Raw genomic sequence first — 12484 nt, 5'->3', positions numbered from 1 at the left:
ATAGTCTTTTAGCATTTGAAAATTAAGACTTAAAAAAAAATAAGCCTGCTATTCTCCTTGGGAGATACGGTCTCCTTGGGAGATACGGTCTCCTTTGGATTAGAGTTGGGTTTATAGATCTAAATAGAAAAATGACTGGGCAGACACATGCTCAAAGCTTTTGAAGTGGTAACACAAAATTGATACAATTCCATCTATATTATTTCAATAAGAGCTATATAAATGTGCAAGGTAAAGTTTGAAATATATCTTAGAAGGGAGAGTCATTTTACCTCTGATGTAGTCATCAGCCATATGGATTAATGAAATAATAAAGCTATATGTATTTACACACTATTCCTGTATTTAACTATATAACATCTGCAATCACAGAGTATACCTTTAAAAATGCAGATTCTATTACCAGAGTAAGAATAACAGACATGGATTATATATTCCAAAAATAATGTTAGAATGCTAAGTAATGTAAGGAATAACTAATATTTGTACTGATCTACTTCTTAAGTCATTTTAAATTTATTATTTGATTCTTCCTTACAATTACCCTAGAAGACAGTATTTTTCTATCATGAACAGCATCCTTCCCATTTGAGAGCTAAAGAAATGGAGGTACACAGAGGTGAAAGAAAATTATACTAAGACTCCCCAGAAACTAAGTCAAATGATAATATGAGAGTTTTACTATATTTTATAGCCAGGATTATTATATATAGTTATAATCCACATAAATTTTCCTACATTATAAGCTGGACTGTTCCATCATAACAGATTTGAAGAGACTGTTGTTTTTAATACAATTTTGTTTTGTTTGATACTTACGTGTTTAATCATTATTGCTGCTGGCTATTGTTCCTTTTCATGTATTTTAATACTTTAATCAATGGGAATTTTATTGGTGCTTGTACCCTGAGGCTATTGAAAGTGGAGGGTGCAATTTTATAAATATACAATTGAAATAAAAAATAAAACAGATGGGCATGGAGACCATGTGGATAATAAAGTGATAATGTCCTTCAGGAGCAAGATAAAGAGGTAGAGCTCTTCCCAGATGAGGGTTTGCATTAGCATCCCTGAGTTAAAGAAGTTAATTCAGCCTCTGTTCATTATATTTTTTCATCTAAAATTTCTCTCCTGCTTCTTTAAAAATCCTTTTAAGTCCAAAAGTCCACAGAGGTCATTAACCTAAATAACTGTAATCTCTTGAATATCTTGACTACATATTGCATATAATAAGATTTATGCTTTATTTTGTAATTGATTATATTAAATGCAGTGCCTAACTTTATGCTGGATTATAGTTTTATTCTATTTGTTTCATATCTAATTATAAATTCATCATTTATACATATTTGTCTCATCTTATCTAAATAAATTTCAGAATCTTATGAGTAGATGTCATATCAGATGATTCTTTAGCACATTCCTCAGGAAGTAACATAGCTTAATTCCTGTAGCTACTTGAAAAATATCTGTGCGATTAACTGGAAACTTATGTATAAAATGAATGTTTTCAAAAGTTTAAATTACTCATTCACCATTGAATTTTTTTTTTATTCTTTAGTAATCTATTCAAGTTGTAGTTCTTGTATTCTTATCTTAGCAATAATAATCCCGAACTAACAATTTATCACTGTCTACTCTACTACCACAGGATAATGGGCTGAAGAGTTGTTGGGGAAACAAATATCCAAAATTTAATTACATCAAACACTGAAATATATTCAAGAGTACTATAATCTTCTTGCCTGTATCTAAAAAAATATATATGAAAAACCATCAACTTTCTAAATTTTTGTTTATCCTTTTTTTTTTTTTCCAACTACTAGGAGGAAAAAGAGATTTACTGATCTCTCAGGACTCTTTAACAAGGGTTATCTGATTTTCTCATAATGAATAAATTGACAGGGGTGGACAGGTAAAGTATTTGGTGGAGCTGACCTTCTGATGAAGAAGGAAGTTCCCACCCTTTTCCAATCATGCTGAAAGTTGCATTTCTTTTAATGACTCCACTTAGAGCAGCAGGAAGCAAAGTGATCATCACCAGCAGGTACTTAGACAAGAGTGAGAGGTTGGATGTGGACTGCTCTATTAAAACATCCCTGTCTAAACAGGGCTTCCTGGAGCTTAAGTGCCCATTGCTGCAGAAGCCAGGATCCCATCTGCGAGTGCATAGCAAAGCTCACAGCTCTGTCTAATGAGAGGAACTGCATCAAGGAGACATCCTTAAGTAGATGAAAGATCCATGGCATCTAATGGGCAATTAGTTAACTTCATTCTTCAGAGTTTTTAAGCATCTGATAAATGGAGAAATAAAGAAAAACGCTCTGAGAGAAACACTGAAGGGAATTAAAACCAGCCTAATAGGAAATGACTTTCAGGTTTTAAATATTTTCAGTATTATTCTGTTTTAAAGTAAAACAACTAGTGGTCATGCAGTTTGCTTTTCTTTCCCCCCTTTGTTTCAAATTCTGAGGACCACGACTAAAGTCATTACATGTGCTTAGGACGTATGCTGGTTCAGTGTTTTTTGTTTTTTTTTTGAAACATACATTGAAATTACTGAATGTATTCCAAATGTTGCAAAATTTAATTAAATGATATTCAATTTGGAATAGAGTGTTAGGTTACCTGTGCAATTTTGTTATTCACTAGATGGTGAAACCAAGGCCCAGAGAGTAAATGGTTTTTATAGGAAAGTCATGTTCTAAAAAAAACAGGTTTTACAATTTTTTTTTAGTTTAGTGTTTTGTTTCTTCATCACGTTTTTCAATTTAGGATTGTAGGGAAGTCAAATATAATGATAGTATAGCAAATTTAGTTTATATGTATTAATATTTATTATTTTATGGTAAAATATCATTAATCTAATTTTTTACTTCCTGTGGGGCTAAGGTTACTGCAGAAGCCAGTGGAAAAAAAATATGTCATCTATATTCACTGTTGAGGAATTTATATCTAATTGAGAGAAAAAGACTCAGATACAAAACAATAGAATGCAACGTATAAAGAAGGACCAAAATGTGTGGCTCTCAGGGGCCAAGAGATGGAGAGTAGACCATGAGATAGGCTAACATAGAAGGGCTATGGAAATAAGGAAAATTCTCTCTAAATGGTCCACTGGCACTTGAGGGTACAAAAGGACGAAACGAAATGATGCCTGCCATTGGTTGCAGAATTGGAATTTATGGGTATGTCGTATTTAACTGACTGACTTAAGAATATGTTTTTAAATGTCTCCCTTTGTTTGGGAAACAGTAGTAGAGCTGTTTTTCTTACTTAAAGAGGTAATATTTGACTCACTGAATGCAATACCAAGTACAGCAGATGTCATTAATTAACACTGACAGCAATTACAGTAACAACAATGGTATCCTATTCCCTATCTTCTGGAGTTCTTAACACAACCCATGGATTGAGAACATTTCTTTTTTTTCCCATGTTATAGATAAGGAAGTTGTTTAACTCAAAATAGCAGGTTTTTAACTATTCCATTATATTTTTTTAAATTTACAAATGTTGTTAAAAATACACATTGTTTAAAAAACTTAAAATGAAAACATTCAAATACAAAGTGGTCTCATATCATGCTATTTTTTTTTCCATTTAAGCAGGAAAAATTCCAAAGGAAGTCAAATTTTCCCCAAGATTTCCAGATTCTAATACTATTATACATTTTTGCTCTATTAATGTCTCCTTTCAGCTCAGTCCCAAAGGTTGGTATTGATGGTGGCTGCTCCTGAATTTGGAAATGTGAATAAACCCTGGAGAACAGTGTCTGTCATTAAAAAGTTGCCATCTATCTTTTTTTTTTTTTTTCCCCCTTGCCATGCTGTACTAAGTCATAGTATTTCCCTATCCTTTCAATGACAGCTCATGGTAAGATAAACTCACCATGATAAGATAAATGGCAACTTTTTAATGAAAACCGCTATGTGTGAGCTGCTTGGTTAGGTTACAGTTCCTCAAAGTGCATCTCATATCTTATTCCTTAATATCAAAACCGATGACCTATTCTTCAAAGGATTTTCTTTTCAGTTCTGTAACCTACATGATTTACAAAGTCCTCCTCCACCTTTTTTATTTTTTTATCTTGTCCTCTCAGAATGAGACCTTGAGTGACCTGTAACCTTATCTTCTTAGAGCAAAATTTTTGGAAGTGTTTGTTTAGAAGACAAAGACATATTTGGTTGACTATTTTGAAAATCATGTTTGAGTAAGGTTTTGAAAGTAAGTGGAATGAGCAATTTTTATTTATTTGAATTATTTTCCTTCTCATAAAGATAAATGTGCTTTAAAAAGTGCTTAAGACTTTAGTCTAGAACTGGTTCTAATCTATCACAGCTATGCTGCAAATGTCTGGGCTGAGATTTCTCCAAGTGACTGCCCACCTGCCTGTCACATGGGGGGGTGCAGCACCACTCAGTTGGGGTAGACCCGGTAGTGCTTCCACAGCAGTGTGGGGTGCTGATTTGCCATGGAGATGCCCTTTTCAAATCCATTCTTATTTCTGCTGATGCGCCTGGATATTTTTTCCCATTAGAAGATAAAAAATGACCTTATGCAATATTTATGGGACCTTATACAACAATTAAAATTGTTTGGAGAACAGTTAATTTGCAAGCTTTCTATAGTAAAACCTTAACAAACAAAATTATCAGTCAGGCTGCAAATGCATCTGTTTTCTTTTTGACCATCCAAAAACATTTCTAAATTCCCAAATACATTCGCGTTCCTCAGATAAACCAGTCAAGGGATCAAATAAAATGTCTCCTCACTATAAATTTCACAAAGCCTCAGGGTCATCATTGTGCACATCAGTTTCTAGATTCACACAGGCTGTTGAAGATGGAGAAGGTATAGATGAAATATTTCAATTTGAGCTGAACCAAGCACATGGAATTAAATTTATTTTAAATATTTTATTAAATCACTATAGAAGTTTCTGTTGCTTATTGCCACTTTTTTTCTCTAAAATTCAGGCATATTTTTTAAACCAGGAGATGAGTATACTTACATCTTTACTTAATTAAGAATTTTGAGTAAGCCAAGTTTTGTTATTCCTGGTCTACTAAGAAAATTCTTTCTGTAGTGAGTGACATGATAACTATAAATAGTCACTCAAGAATTATTTATTGAGTATCTATCTTATACAAGCACTCAACTGGGTGATGGGGAGTCAATGCTGAATAAGGGAATAGTCTCTTCCTGCAGAATGATAACCATTATAGTTGGGATTTGTGAGGATTGACCAAATAATAAATACTAGGGGTTTAGAGAGCAATTTAGAAAAAAAATAATGAAGTGGAATACAATAGCAAATGGTATGAGACAGTAATGAACGGGTTGCTCTACAATCAGTGAGGGTGGCGTTTCTGTTAGTAACTAATGGTGGGAAGAGATCCGAGGAGGTTAATTCTAGACAGAAGAACCAGTAAATGCAAATGGTAATGAGCTTCACAGGTATAAGGTAGGAAGGAATGTCTCTGAACTAGACCATTGCCAATAAGAGCAAAATCTTGGGAAATGATATTGGAGGAGTAGGCGATGGTGAGATCACATATGATCATGAAGACCAGGGCAAGAAATTTAGATTTATTCAAGGTATGACTGGAAACTATAGACGGATTTTAAGCATGGGAATAGCACAATCTTAAGTAAAATAAAATCAGCCTGACAGTTGTGTGGAGAATGGACCACACAGGTGCAAGAGTAGACTTAGTAAATAAGGAGAGGGCTATTGCAATAGTGCCTGAGCAATAATGGTGATTTATTCAGAGGTGATTGTGTTGGAAATGGAAGAAATAGGTGAATATAATGAACATTCAGAAGCCAGTATCAGTCACATTTGCTGATGGATGAGGCAATAGGAGGAGTAGTGTGAAGAAAGAAGAATTGAGGATGCTATTCAGTTACACAGAAGTAGTGTAACTACTTCTGATGGAAAAGTGTGGAGAAGAGAAGGTATATTTGCAGAAAATATCTTTTGTTTATTTACTTACATATGAAGTTTGAGATCCTTGAATAGACATCCAAGTAGAAGTGGTAAGTAGGCAATTGGATATATGAGTGTGGAGCTCAAGGGAGAGATAAAGGTGAGCAGTAGAAATGTTTATGTCAGAAGCATGTTTTGGCAGTTAAATGATATGGATTGGACCAGTTCACCTAGGGAATGTGTGTAGATAAAGGGCATTTAGAGGTCAGAAGGAGAAAGTTCTGCAAGTAAAATTGACTAAGGCAGAATAGCCAATGAAGTAGGAGGAGAACCAGATGAATGCGGTTTCAAAGAGCCTGGAAAATATAGCTCAGACATAAAAGAATAGCTCCTTATGTAAAATGACATGGAAAAGTCTAATAAGAAAAAGGCTGAAAACTGACTTTGGGATTTGGCAAACAGTTATTTATACACAATGTACATGCACTGACACACATACACACATACACACACACAGTCACACACTCACACAGATGAATTTAAATAAAATTCCTGACTATATTACAGTGCTTGCTTCATGATTCCAGCCATGGAGTTGTCAAATACTAGTTCTTTATGTGGTTGATACATTAAATCATCTGAGTAATACTATCTCCTGCTATATCTGTGCCTATAGTTATAACTTTATAGACTTAAAAGACAGAGTATGACCACCTTTTAAAGTAGTTTAAAACAAATACGTTGTTTTTCATGTGAATAAATCCACTGAGATGACCTTATAAATCTTTCCAAGTAACCGTATTTTAATTGATGGAAGAAGTAAACGAAGTGAAAGCTACTCTTACAAATGTTAAATAAAATAGGGAAAAATAACAATATTTGCCCCTTTTCCCAAATACTATAAGCCTTATTAAGTAGTCCCATAAAAACAATAGAAACAGCAACAAAAGAGGCACAAGGAGAGTTTTGGAGGTGATGAATATGTCTATTACCTTCATTATGGTGATGGTTTCTCGAGTGTATGTATATATCCAAACTCATAGTATTGAATACATTAAAATGTGCATTTTTGTATAGTAATTATACCCCAATAAAGCTGTTTAAAAATCAAAAAACAAAACCTTATGTCTTTATAATAAACAGGATGAGAAGGCAGACCCAATGTCAGGAATTTTTATTTGTTTTTGTTTGTTTCATTGTGTTTTAATTAAAGGAGAGTCAATAGTAGTTTAATTTTCTTTTAAGGTAGATATTTTTATCCTGTTTTCACCCGTATAATATGAACTGAGCTTGACTAATTGTGACAAAGCAAATTTTATCTTCTATACATCACACTTCCTCAATGGTGTCAGTGGCCTGTAGGGCAAGGCATGTGACAGCCGCTGAAGACATCAGCGTGGGTGTCAAACATCCTTGTGCACCAACACCATCTGTGGAGTTTCTCACAAAATTCAGATTCCGAGGTCCTCCCCCTGAGATACTGATTCAGTAATTTCAGTAATTCTATGGAAAGCCCAGGAATTTACCTTCTAACAATTATATTAGTAACCAGTTGATTCTAACAGAAATGATTCACAGTCTGAACTTTAAAATATACTGCTCTAGAGAAACAGCATTCAAAAATTGGGAGGGGAAGTGGTGATGTCAACCACCTTTTGAGTAAGTGACAATTTACTACATACTACCCATAAATCATAGGCTATTAAGGCCAAGTATTTACTATGCATACATTAATCAATTCCTAAGACAAATACACCATTTCTATCTATATATCTATTACTATTAATATATGTTTATGTATGTGAGTTCAATTTCCAAATTATATGTATATGGTATTTATTTTCTTATTCAATAGGGTATCTATTAATTCTTTAAACACTATCTTGCATTTAACAGCAATAGGTTCTAAAATTTAATAAGAGAAAAATGAAAGTTTGAGTTAATAAACACCATCTTCTATTTCTTTCTAGTTGGCCAGTATATATTGATTGATATTTTTTATCACCAGCTTCTCTATTTAATAGAATTTTAGTATATGATTTAGTTTTAGAGATGACCTAGAACCAACTTCAAAAAAGCTAATTTGTAATTGTTATCTTTTTAAAGAAAGGAGAGTTCATTTAAATAATAGCTCTAAACACAAAATCTACAATTAATAAAAGATTGTGCTAACAATAGAAGATACAGGCTTTTGAAGTCTTAACATTTGGAAGCATTGTGTTTTCCAGTATTTCTCTCTAGCTCTTTCTCTCTTCATCTCTCTCTTTCTTGGTCTTTCATTTCCTGATTCCTTTTTTCTTTTGTTCAGGGTACCACTGGCACAGTAATCAAGGAAGTCCAGTCTTCCTGTACAAGTAGCAGCTGTCTGAGTGATAGAAGACTTGAGCTGTAGTTTTGCCTCTGCTTCAAACAAGCTGTGGGTACTTAATGTCTCTGTTGAGACCTATATATTTTCTTATCTTCTTTGTGATACAATAGTACTGTATTGGACCATCATTCTTCAGTTTTGGGGAGATCATGGGAATGGGGTTAAATCTATGAGTCCTTTCCACAGGAAAAAATGCTCAATTACAAATGCAAAATCATTTTGCATGCAGTATCAGGTGAGCAAGAACTTCTGGACTGGAAGGCAACCAGCTTTAGTGTTCTATGATTTAATCTGCCATGGAGGAGGGCACAGGGGTACAGATAAAGAAAGAGATGTTTATATCTGTGTGCAGTTAATGAAAACCTGTTTTGCTACACAAATACATAGAGCAAAAAGATGGCTTCCATCAACCAGAAGAGTTGCCAGCAAGCTGTGCTCATATGGTAGAAAGACAAAGACCCAACTCACATTGATTTATAGATCTCATTGCATCTTTGTGTGGTCAAGGGTGAATTTGTTTTTCTTCCTGAAATAATATGATAGATGCTTCTGACTGCATTTGGTAGCCATTCCTGGAGCATGGCAGGGATTAGTTTCAGTCATTAGAGAGGAGGCCTCCCACTTTAACTATCATACAGGCTTCTGTGGCATTTGGGGGCACTGCTACGTAAAAGCAAGTTCTTAGGAGGTCTTCTTTTCACCTTTGCTTAATTAAGTATAATTTAATACCACAACACAATCTGATCATTATATCTCAGTATCTGAAATCACAACATAAGCATTGGGCTTTATCTTTGCAATTAGAATTCATTAAGAGATGTGAATTCTCTCTCTCTCTCTTCTCTCTTTTTTTTTTTTTTTGACATATAAATTCTCAATCCTTAGAATACAATCATGACACAATATAGGGACTTACTAGATGATAATCAATTTATCTTTTTAACTTTTTTATAACCCCCAGACAAAAGTCCAAGAGAAAATTAGCTATTTTATCATAATTTATTTAAATTACCCTAAGGCAAAAGCTGATATAAATCACATATTTAAAACAACACTTGTGATTACTTTCCATGGCTGTGTCCCATAGCAGAAGTGACAAATATATTATGGATCTTGACAAGCAGTTGGATTCTCTTACATAGAATGGTGATGCACTTCTTTCTTATGACAAATAACTGTCTTGACTAAGGGAGACAGTAACTTGCATGCAAAATCTGAGGTGATAGTTTTTGATAAAAGCAATGGAACTGTAATCTCTTAAATTCCAAGTATTATAATTATATTTCTGAAGTCTTGATAATAATTGACTGAATGAATGGAGGAATGGCTCTTTGGAATAACTGGATGCTAGTTTGTTAAATGTTCATAAGATTGTGGCTAGTTTTACTTTGTGCAGGGTTACAAGAGTACTTCTAAGTCGAACAAAGCATATTGAAAATACATTTTGCTAGTTCAAAGAAGGACTGGAAAAGAGGCTGTGGATGACAGAAAATATTTTTTTATTAATAAAACAGTAGTAGGAATGGCCACTGACACAAAACTAAGACAAAATAAAAACATTGAGGGTGTTTTCCTTCTGAAGATAGCACTTTTAAGGGAGGATAGATACATTGATGTTTAGTCCTACTGAAACTTAATTCACAGAGAAATGTGAATCCGAGACGTTCAGTGCTCATAGGTGGTGCTTTTTTCTCCATCAGAGTTGCATCCACCGCCTGCTCATTCATGCCATTTGGTTGTTACCAAGTAAATGTAGCATCATTTCATAGAGAACTGATGTTAATAAAATTAGCCGGTCACACATTGGAGCATTCATTGAGATCCTCTGGTTGTACATTTCCAGATCTCACTCGAGAAAGAAAACAACCTGTAAACCAATGAGAAAGTGCATCAAAAGCTGCAAGGGCAGCACATTTTTTTTTCTAATATCATCTCTTCTGGGAAACATTACCCTCCTGTGCTCTTCCAGACCATTGATTCTATTCTGAACCCATAAAAAAGAGATTATAAATCAGGAGAAGGAGGTACTGGTAGAATACTATGAATGGTTTATAAGTTATTTTGTGAACAAAATTGAGACCATTAGAGCTGTTGAGCAGCTTTCTACCTCTAATCATTTTTTCCATTAACTAAGGTTTTGCCCACTCTAGAGTGAGTGGCATGATTTTTATAGCAGTGTCATATAGTGGAATTCTAAAGCATCAAGCAGGCAATGCTTATCAATTGCTACCCACTTCATATATCTTGTAAAGGTGTCCATACCTGACATAGGTACCCTTTCCTTCTGACATTTTCTCAGGGTATTAACCACTGGCTAGAGCTCTCTAATAAAATAGAGTGGTATAATGAAAGTGATACAAGATTAAAAGTTGGTAGACCTGGGTTTCTATCTTAGTTCTTCTTAGTTATTTGTATACCCTTAGGAAAAATTGCTTAACAAAACCCAGCCTCAGTTTCCCCCTAAGTACAATGATGAATATGACAGCATAGCTATCTCACAAGATGCTGCACAGAAAAAATAAGATTGCATATATGTAATTCTTTCAAAACTGTAAAACACTTTTGAATATAAAAGAAAATATAATATTAATCATTATGTATTATCCTATTATTATTTTCATCATCATTTCTACAGTGTTCTAAATTTCCACTATCTCATTCCAATTAATCCCATGCATATATTGATTATCATCTTAGTTCTAGCTTGTTATGGTCTTATTTCTAGGTTGTTATAGGAATTAGCTGTTTCTACAGCCTAGAAGCCACAACCTCTTCTGGGTAATGGTTCCACAATTTATTTCTGGAACCATACATTTTCTGACCCTAAGTCTATATCATTTTACACGTTTTCAGATGTCCTGACTCTACCTCATAGGCATATGAAATGAATTGGGTATAAGCCAATCAGTGTTGTTGTTTTCCTTTATATTCAAATATTTGTTCAATAATTGCCCAGCAACAAAAATTTAGCTGAAAATGCTGGGACACGTTCTCTTGTTCTTTTCTATGTGATATCATCGGGGAAGCATGTATCCCAGGGAATTTCTAATAGCCATCTTGTGACTATGCTCAACACACGATGTCTGAAGATAAAGTCTTCACAGACTTTGTATACCCAAGGCATGAAAGATAAAATCAGATTTTGATGAAATTATTTAAAACTCTATGTTAAGCTGTGAATGAATCCATATCTACCCCTCTACTATTCAGTTTCATGATTCAGTGAATTTTTTGTTTTCCTAAGCCAGTTTTGGTTATGTGCTGAAAAAAATAACTATATAATTTGTTGAAAGTAGATAATATTTACTGAGTGTTTCTGTGTTTCAAGCATTTGCATAAGACTTTTACACATGAGAATGGAAAAACAAGCACCACATATACTCACCAGCAAACTGGTATTAGCTGAGTAGCACATAAGTGGACACATAGGTACTACAGTAACAGGGTATTGGGGAGGGGGGAGAGGGAGAGGGGGACGGGTATATACATACATAATGAGTGACATGTGCACCATCTGAGGGATGGTCATGCTGGAGAATCAGACTTGTGGGGGGAGAGGGGAAAGGGCATTTATTGAAACCTTAAAATCTGTACCCCCATAATATGCCGAAATAAAAAAAAAATGACTTTTACACATGTAACTCACCTAGTCCTCGCATATAGCTCTCTGACATGGATATTATATTCTATCCCTTGATTGAAGATGAGAAAGTTGAGATGCAATTGCTCAAGGTCACACAACTAATAAGGGGAGGAACCAGTATTCAAATACAGAAACCATATCATTTGTGTGTGTGTGTGTGTAATATGGATTCCATTTTAATGAAAAAATTTTTAGCAACACATAGTTAACTGAAGTTCTTGAACAGTCCTGTATATTTTAATTATGTCAGCCCTGTCCTGGATCATGCCTCCTTTGTGCAAACCTGTAGAAACCAAGGAAAGGGAGACACAATGAAAAGTGGAAAATTGACCTTAGGACAAAGATTAGGCTTAGTGAAAAATAAAGTGAAACTGAAGATTTCCATAATGGTAAGAGGAGAGAGAAACTTTCTTCTAATTACACTCATGGATTCCACTATACGTAGTTTGCCTCTGAATGGAATAAGGAACTTTGGAATGTTAGCAGTTCCAAAGTGTTTGCTGCCATAGCTCCTACCCAGACACTCTTGACTGTTCCCCTC

Source organism: Microcebus murinus, chromosome 17 (assembly GCF_040939455.1).
Source record: "Microcebus murinus isolate Inina chromosome 17, M.murinus_Inina_mat1.0, whole genome shotgun sequence".
NCBI lineage: Eukaryota > Metazoa > Chordata > Mammalia > Primates > Cheirogaleidae > Microcebus > Microcebus murinus.
Note: the sequence above shows the minus strand (reverse complement) of the source record.